The sequence below is a fragment of the Triticum dicoccoides genome, chromosome 2B (genome assembly GCF_002162155.2).
Source record: "Triticum dicoccoides isolate Atlit2015 ecotype Zavitan chromosome 2B, WEW_v2.0, whole genome shotgun sequence".
NCBI classification, from domain to species: Eukaryota; Viridiplantae; Streptophyta; class Magnoliopsida; order Poales; family Poaceae; genus Triticum; species Triticum dicoccoides.
Genome location: NC_041383.1, coordinates 800,165,355 through 800,174,547, shown reverse-complemented (window position 1 = coordinate 800,174,547; position 9,193 = coordinate 800,165,355). Strand labels below are relative to the sequence as shown.

The 9,193-nt window shown below is 49.7% G+C and overlaps 1 pseudogene; it reads left to right on the top strand.

Moving 5' to 3' along the window:
• LOC119368886 overlaps positions 1-9,193 on the top strand; it is a 15,038-nt pseudogene that overhangs the window by 3,455 nt on the left and 2,390 nt on the right.

Here is a 9,193-nt window from a genome sequence, read left to right as displayed (position 1 = left end):
GGGGTGGTGTAGTGGATAAGGTGGGGGGGGAGTGGCCGGCTGGGCCCTGGTGGTGGCCCAGTTGGCCTGTGGTCAGCTGGGCCGAAGCCCAGGGGGTTTCTTTTCTCTTTTTTTTTGTATTGTTTTTCTGTTTTCCTTTTATTTATTTTCTTTTATGTTTTTTTATTTATCTATAAACACTTAGGCATTTTATAAAATTGTGAACCTTACACCATAATTATCTTTGTAATATTTGGCAACCACCGAACATTTTTGTTTTAATTTTTGAAAACTTTTATTATTTTCTTTTATTTAAATTTTGAATTTGTTTCGGTTCTGAACTATCGAGAGTTTATCACAGTAACCGTGGTGACGTGGCATCATTAGCGGGGAATCACTGTAGCTTAATTATCCGGGCGTCACAATTCTCCTCCACTACAAGAAATCTCGTCCCGAGATTTTAGTAGGTAGAAGGAAACAGTGCGGGGTATTCATCACGCAGGCGATCCTCGCGTTCCCAGGTGGCTTCGTCTTCAGAGTGATTCGACCACTGGACCTTGAGGAACTTGATCGCCTTCTGGTGTGTGCGGCGTTCAGCTTGGTCGAGAATGCGGACCGGATGCTCTTTATAGGAGAGGTCCTGTTGCAATTCGAGCACTTCATGATCCACAGCTCGGATTGGGTCCTTGAAGCAACGGCGGAGTTGTGACACATGGAACACATCGTGAACCTGAGAAAGGTTCGACGGAAGCTCCAGTTGATATGCCACTTTTCCACGCCTCTCGAGAATAGTGAATGGGCCAATATAGCGAGGAGCTAGCTTGCCCTTGATCCCGAAGCGGTGAGCACCCTTCATTGGTGTAACGCGAAGATAGGCCTTTTCGCCAGGTTGATAGACCATGTCTTTATGATGACGGTCATACTGACTCTTCTGACGTGACTAAGCAGTCTTGAGATTCTCGCGAATAATGCGGACTTGCTCTTCGGCATGTTGGATAATATCCGGACCAAAAAGTGGACGTTCCCCAGTTTCTGACCAGTTCAGAGGGGTTCGGCACTTTCGTCCATATACACTTCGAAGGGGGCCATCTTCAGACTAGCTTGATAGCTATTATTATAAGAGAACTCAGCATACGGAAGAGATTCCTCCCATTTCTTGCCGAAGGAAATAACACAAGCTCGAAGCATGTCTTCGAGAACTTGGTTGACACGTTCAACTTGCCCTTGTGACTGAGGATGAAAAGCAGTGCTGAAAGACAGATGAGTGCCCATAGCTTCTTGGAAACTTGCCCAGAATCTTGAAGTGAATAAACTGCCACGGTCTGAACTGATAACCAATGGAATACCGTGAAGCGAGACAATTCTGGTCATGTAGAGGTTTGCCAGCTGACTAGCAGTGATCGTTTCCTTGACAGCCAGAAAATGTGCAACTTTAGAAAGTCGGTCAATGACGACAAGAATAGCATCATTGCCTTTCTGCGATTTGGGGAATCCAGTAACGAAGTCCATCTCGACATGGTCCCATTTCCATTCCGGAATAGATATAGGTTGCAGAGTTCCAGCAGGCCTTTGATGTTCTGCTTTGATACGACGACAAACGTCACATTCAGCAACATAACGAGCAATGTCTTGCTTCATGTTAGACCACCAGAATCTCTGGCGGATGTCTTGATACATCTTCGTACTACCAGGATGGATACAAAGAGGCGTATCATGAGCTACTTTCATAACCTCCTGGGTCATATTCAGGTTTTCCTTCTTACACGGCACCACTAGGCGGCCTTTGAAGTACAAGGCGCCATCATCAGCAATAGTGAAGGATGTGGAACCTCCTTCTTTGAGGTCTTGCTTAATCTTGTAGACTTCGGAGTCAAATCCCTGCATTGTCTTTATGGTGCCCACGAGATCGGGTTCAACAGCCAGGGTATAGAGAGAACCCTGGGAAACAACACGGAGATTCATCTTGCGGAACTCCGGAGGAGGGGGAGCGAGTGCACCCGGAGGAACAATATGGAGGTTTAGCTTTCTGAATTCATCAACAAGTGAGGGCTAAACTTTGTGAACCTGGAGGTGGTTGCAGTAAGACTTGCGGCTCAAGGCATCAGCCATTACATTAGCCTTGCCTGGGGTATAGGATATACCCAAATCAAAGTCTGCAACAGTCTCCATCCATCTCTGCTCACGGAGGTTCAGGTCTGGCTGAGTAAATAGATACTTCAGACTTTGGTGGTCAGTGAAGATCTCGCAACGATTACCGAGTAGGTAATGTCGCCACTGTTTTAGTGCATGAATGACAGCAGCAAGTTCGAGGTCGTGAACTGGGTAGTTCTCTTCGTGAGGGCGCAATTGACGAGAGGCATAAGCAACCACTTTGCGCTCTTGCATTAGGACACAGCCTAGTCCTTGATGGGAAGCGTCGCAGTAAATGACGAAGTCCTTCTTAGTATCAGGAGGAGCTAGTACTGGGGCAGAAGTCAACTTGTCTTTGAGTGCCTGGAAGCTTTCCTGACATTTGTCTGTCCACTGGAACTTGACGCCCTTATGCAATAGGTTAGTCAGAGGCCTGGCAATCTTGGAGAAGTTCTCGACGAATCGACGGCAGTAGCTGGTGAGACCGAGAAAACTTCTGACTTGCTTAACGTTCTTCGGAGGAGTCCAATCGAGAATAGCCTGAACTCGTTCAGGGTTGACGGCAATACCATCCTTAGAGATGACATGCCCGAGATAGGTTACTTCGGGCAGCCAGAATTCACATTTGGAGAACTTGGCATAAAGTTGATGCTCTCGTAGCTTTTCCAGCACGAGGCGAAGATGTTCAGCATGTTCCTCTTCGTTCTTGGAAAATACCAGAATATCATCCAGATAAACCACGACGAACTTGTCGAGGTAATCCATGAATATATAGTTCATCAGGCGAGAGAAGGTGGCTGGAGCATTGGTTAAGCCGAAAGACATGACGGTGTACTCGTATGAACCATAACGAGTCACGAATGCGGTCTTGGGGATATCTTCCTCACGAACACGGATCTGGTGGTAACCCAACCTCAAGTCGAGTTTAGAGAACACTGATGATCCAGCTAATTGATCATACAGATCATTGATCCGAGGAAGAGGATACTTATTCTGAATGGTAGCTTGATTTATAGGACGGTAGTCTTGGACCAATCGGTTTGTCCCATCTTTCTTCTTGACAAAGAGAGAAGGTGCTCCCCAAGGAGAGCAACTTGGGCGAATGAAACCACTTTGAAGAGATTTATCGATTTCCTCCTTAAGCTCAAGGAGTTCATGCGGCGGCATCTTGTAGGGTCTCTTGGCTAGAGGAGTGGTGCCTGGTTTCAAGTCGATGACGAATTCGACAGCTCTAGCAGGGGGAATCCCTAGGAGTTCTTCAGGAAAGACGTCTAGGAATTCACACACGACGGGAATGTTTTCAATGCCCTCAAGTGGTGCAACGTTCAATGCGTTTAAGGCATAAAGTCTGGCCTCGGCATTCCGAACCAGATGAGCATCGTAGCTAATTATTTCATCAGAAGGGTGTAGCAGATGGACGGTCTTGGTGGCGCAAATGATAGAAGCGGTATGCGCCTTTAACCAATCCATTCCCAGAATGAGATCAATGCTACAGGACTTCAGTACGATGGGAGAGACAAGGAATTCCAGTCCTTCAATTTCTACAGGGACGTCGTTGCAAATCATGGAGGTTCGACATTGGCCCGCAGGGGTGTGCACTAATAGAGAAGCGTTCATGTCTTCACTTTTAATGCCATGCATGAATGCAAAATCTTCTGACATGAATGAATGCGATGCTCCTGTATCAAATAAAACAGATGCTGGTACTGAATTTATGAGGAGTGTACCCATCACAGTAGCAGGCTGGTCTCGAGCTTCATTCAGATCAATGTGGTTGGCATGAACACGGCCATAAGACTTGGCATTGTTGTTGCGGGCCTGGTTGTTCCCACGGCCAGTTGCTGGAAGGGCCAGTTGATTCTGTTTCTGGTTGCATTCCCTAGCACGGTGCCCTGGTTGTCCGCACCTGAAACACAACCCATTCTCGGGGGTAGGAACAGGAGCTTGGGGTGGTGGAGCTGGAAGCCTCGGCTGCCTGGTTGGAGCAGCCGGCAGACGAGGTGCAGCATAAGACTGCCTTGGGGCAGGTGCAGTTGGACGGTACATGCTGTTCGGGATCCATATCTTACGCTTCTGCGAGGGCGGGCCCGAAGATGAGCCCGTGTCACGGTTGCGCCTTTGAGAGCTCTGGTGTTCTTGCAGACCAGTCTCGACATTGATGGCCTTGTTCACCAAGGTGGCGAAATCGGCAAAGTCATGCACTAGAAGTGTGAGCTTGATGTCAGCTTGAAGGCCTTCACGGAACTTCTCCTGTCTGCGAGCATCAGTTGCAATGTCTTCTTCAGCATAGCGAGACAAGTCCAGAAACTCCCGCTGATAAGCTTCAACAGTCTTGTTGCCTTGGGTGAGGTTGCGAAACTCACGCTTCTTCCTGTCCATGATTCCCTGAGGAATGAAGCGGGCACGGAAGGCAGCCTGAAAGTCTGGCCAGGAGATGATTGTCCCAACTGGTAGAGTACGCCTATGGCTGTCCCACCATTGAGCTGCGGGTCCCTTCAGGAAGAAGGAAGCAAAAGGGACATAGCTGGCAGGGGCTACATCAGCAGACTCCATCTCATAGGTGATGTCACGGAGCCAGTCATCAGCATCCAGCGGCTGGGTTGAGCTGCGGTACACACTTGGGTTGAGGCGTATGAAATCCTGCAGAGTTGTTGTGTTTGGATGCTGGTTCATATTGGGGCGAGGAAACTGAGCCATCATGTTTTCCATGAACTGGCGATTCATCTCAAGCTGTTGGATCATACCAGCCATGTACTCAGGCGGTGGTGGGAAGTTGCCACCACGACCATGACCAGCTGGTCTAACCATCCTGCTAATATATAACAGGGGTAGTTCAATATTGAGAATTTGCATAGACAAGAGTCATTCATGATGAAACATGCATAATGAAAGGAGCACGACAGATACCACATAGATAGTCGGCATAACTTACAAAAGGGGTCGGACATAGAGTTCAGTACACAGAGTTCCGTACATAGACTAAGTCATCATAGGCGGCACGCAGGCTCGCGAGTGCATCTAAAACTAATGAGCAAGACTACATCAGTCCCAGGAGGTACTGTGAAGGTAGCTGTAACCTGACAGCTGGTAGTGAGGCAACGGATAGTCCTCCACGTCAGTGGCCTGGGGGCCGCGGATACTCTGGTGTAGAACCCGACGCTCAGGTGGCAGAAGAGGACCAAGTGCGGGAGAGTAGCCTCCCACCTCTGGCCATCCGACACCGTGGGGCATCACGGTCCTGGCTGGGTAGATCGCAGAACGCGGCAGCTGTCCGGACCGGACAAAGGGGTGCAACCGCATCAGAGCCCTGTAAAGGTGCTGACGAGTGGTGTACAACTCGTGGCGAAGAGCTCTGTTAGCTCGGTCCAGCCCATCAGCATGCAGAACCAGGCGCTGATGGTGGAAAGGCTCTCGGGTGACGGTGGAGTAGGCGGCAGTGTAGTATCCCTCCGCACCAACGTCAGATGCGATAGGAATGTGTCTGAAAGGGGAAGTGTCCAATGCCTGATACTCTCCACGAAGACGTGTCAGAGCAGCATGAGCCGCATCGTGGACTGCCATCTCGATGGTCACTCCAACACCATGAGCGGTGTGCAGCACGGTAGTGGACTCATACTCCCGAGAGTAGAGGTGGACGATGGCACGGTACTGCTCCTGGTTAAAGTCCTGGTACTCCTCGTAGACGGTGTACTCAGGGTGCCAGCGATAACCCAGATAGGTCATCATATCAGCTAGCACGGCAGGTGATCCTGAGGCACCAATGGCCGCAGTGTGGCGCACGACCTGCCTCGCGGGTTCCATCTGAAAAACAAAGATGTTTCAATGGAGTCAAATGACAACATGGGCACTATTCAAAATGCTATCCTACAGAACAACTATGGCTTATCCAACTTCGGGGTGAACGTGGTAACGGGATCCTAATGTTAGAGTTAGTAAATTCGTTTAACCCGAGTAGAAAAGAGTTCAGAGTCCCAGAGTAAAGGTCGAGGAGTAAAAGATCCTAGTACCACCCAATGGCGACGTGGGCCCGTAAGGCTCACAGCCATGTTAGTAAAAGTTTTGTAGTGACTAGACTCGACTTCGGCCAAGGAGTGTGGAAGGGGGATTCCTACAGGCAGTCGGCTCTGATACCAACTTGTGACGCCCCCGATTCAATCGTACACTAATCATACACGCAAACGTGTACGATCAAGATCAGGGACTCACGGGAAGATATCACAACACAACTCTACAAATAAAATAAGTCATACAAGCATCATAATACAAGCCAGGGGCCTCGAGGGCTCGAATACAAGTGCTCGATCATAGACGAGTCAGCGGAAGCAACAATATCTGAGTACAGACATAAGTTAAACAAGTTGCCTTAAGAAGGCTAGCACAAACTGGGATACAGATCGAAAGAGGCGCAGGCCTCCTGCCTGGGATCCTCCTAAACTACCCCAGGTCGTCGTCAGCGGGCAGCACGTAGTAGTAGGCACCTCCGGTGTAGTAGGGGTCGTCGTCGACGGTAGCGTCTGGCTCCTGAACTCCAGCATCTGGTTGCGACAACCAGAAAGAAAGGAAAGGGGGAAAAGGGGGGAGAAAGCAACCGTGAGTACTCATCCAAAGTACTCGCAAGCAAGGATCTACACTACATATGCATGGGTATATGTGTAAGGGGGCCATATCAGTGGACTGAACTGCAGAATGCCAGAATAAGAGGGGGATAGCTAGTCTTATCGAAGACTACGCTTCTGGTCACCTTCGTCTTGCAACAGGTAGAAGAGGGTAGGTCGAAGTCCTCCAAGTAGCATCTCCGAGTAACATCTCCAAATAGCATCTCATAGCGTAATCCTACCCGGCGATCCCCTCCTCATATCCCTGAGGTAGAGCGACCACCGGTTGTATCTGGCACTTGGAAGGGTGTGTTTTATTAAGTATCCGGTTCTAGTTGTCATAAGGTCAAGGTACAACTCCAAGTCGTCCTGTTACCGAAGATCACGGCTATTCGAATAGATTAACTTCCCTGCAGGGGTGCACCACATAACCCAACACGCTCGATCCCATTTGGCCGGACACACTTTCCTGGGTCATGCCCGGCCGCGGAAGATCAACACGTCGCAGCCCCACCTAGGCACAATAGAGAGGCCAGCACGCCGGTCTAAACCTAAGCGCACAGGGGTCTGGGCCCATCGCCCATAGCACACCTGCACGTTGCGAGGGCGGCCGAAAGCAGACCTAGCCTAGTGGCGTTCCAGTCCAATTCGGCGCGCGCCGCTCCATCGCTGACGTCTGAAGTGCTTCGGCTGATACCACGATGTCGGGATACCCATAACTACTCCCACGTAGATGGTTAGTGCGTATAGGCTCGTAGCCAGACTCAGATCAAATACCAAGATCTCGTTAAGCGTGTTATTATGAAGCAACCGCGGACGCCGACCAGGGCCAGGCCCACCTCTCTCCTAGGCGGTCTCAACCTGCCCTGTCGCTCCGCCACAAAGATCCACACAGAGGGCCGTCGGGACAAAGGTCCTTTCAGCCCCCAATCCGTGAAACACTCGCGGGTACTCTTCGAGCTGACCCGACTTTAGTCACCATCTGTATAGTATGTATGTATGTATAGTATATACCCGTGATCACCTCCCAGGTGATCACGGCCCAATAGTATAGCAAGGCAGACTGACAAGAATGTAGGGCCAATGATGATAAACTAGCATCCTATACTAAGCATTTAGGATTGCAGGCAAGGTATCAACAGATGTAGCGACAATGTCAGGCTATGCATCAGAATAGGATTAACGAAAGCGGTAACATGCTACACTACTCTAATGCAAGCAGTATAGAGTAGAATAGGCGATATCTGGTGATCAAGGGGGGGGGCTTGCCTGGTTGCTCTGGCAAGAGAGAGGGGTCGTCAACACCGTAGTCGAACTGGCCAGCAGCAGCGTCGGTCTCGTAGTCTACCGGAGAGAAGAGGGGGAAGAAACAATGAATACAAGTAAATAGATGCATATCGATGCATGACATGTCAAGAAGTGATGCTAGGCGTGCCCTAACGTGGTATGAGGGGGTACTGGTTAGGGGGGAAAAACATCCGGGGAAGTTTTCCCGGTTCCGGACGTCTGTCAGACAGATGAACCGGAGAGGAAAGTTTGCAGGTTCGATAGGTTAGAGGCGTGTGGTGGACGAACGGACTGCGTATCCGGATTCGTCACGTCGTTCTGAGCAACTTTCATGTTGAAAATATTTTAATCCGGATTACGGATTAAAAGATATGATTTTTAAAAGATTTTATTAATTTCAGGAATTTAATTAATTATTTAATTAATTTCGAAAATGCTTTTATGACATCAGCATGATGTCATGCTGACATCATCAGTCAACAGGGTTGACCGAGTCAACCCTGACATGTGGGTCCAGTGGGACCCACCTGTCATTCTCTAATTAAATTAATTAGGGTTTAGGTTAATCTAATTACAGTTTAATTAAACTTAACTAGTTAATTAATTTAATTAAACCGGATTAATTAACTTAATTAATTAATTAATTAATTAATAATTTTATTAAATCATTTTAATTTTATTAATTATATTTATTGTTTTTATTTATTTTATCATTTATTATTTATTTATTTATTTATTATTATTATTATTATTATTATTTTGTTTTTGTTTTTTTTAACGTTCTGGGGCGGGGCCCCCTAGTCAGTGGCCCGGGGGCCTTAGCGGGTTTTGGGCGCTGGGGCGACGGCTGTCCCCCGAACGGGCGCTGGGCGTGCTGGCGCCCGACTCGGAGGGGGGGCGAGCAGGCGCAGCTGCGGTGCGGGAGCCGGCAGCAAGCAAGGGGCGGCGCCGGCGCGGCCTGGCATGGCGGAGCCGAGGCGGGAGGCGAGGTGACAGGAGGGGCGCGGCGTGACGGGGCAGAGGCGACGCGGTTCAGGCGACGGCGCGGGGCAGGAAGCAGGGGAGGAGGCGCGCGCGGACGGCGCCGGCGTGGGCGCACGGGGCGCAGGGGCGCGGCCATGGACGGGGCGAGACCAGCGCGGGTGCGCGGACGCGTGCGCGCGCACGGCCAGGGCGCGGCCGTCGACGCGATGAGCGCAGGG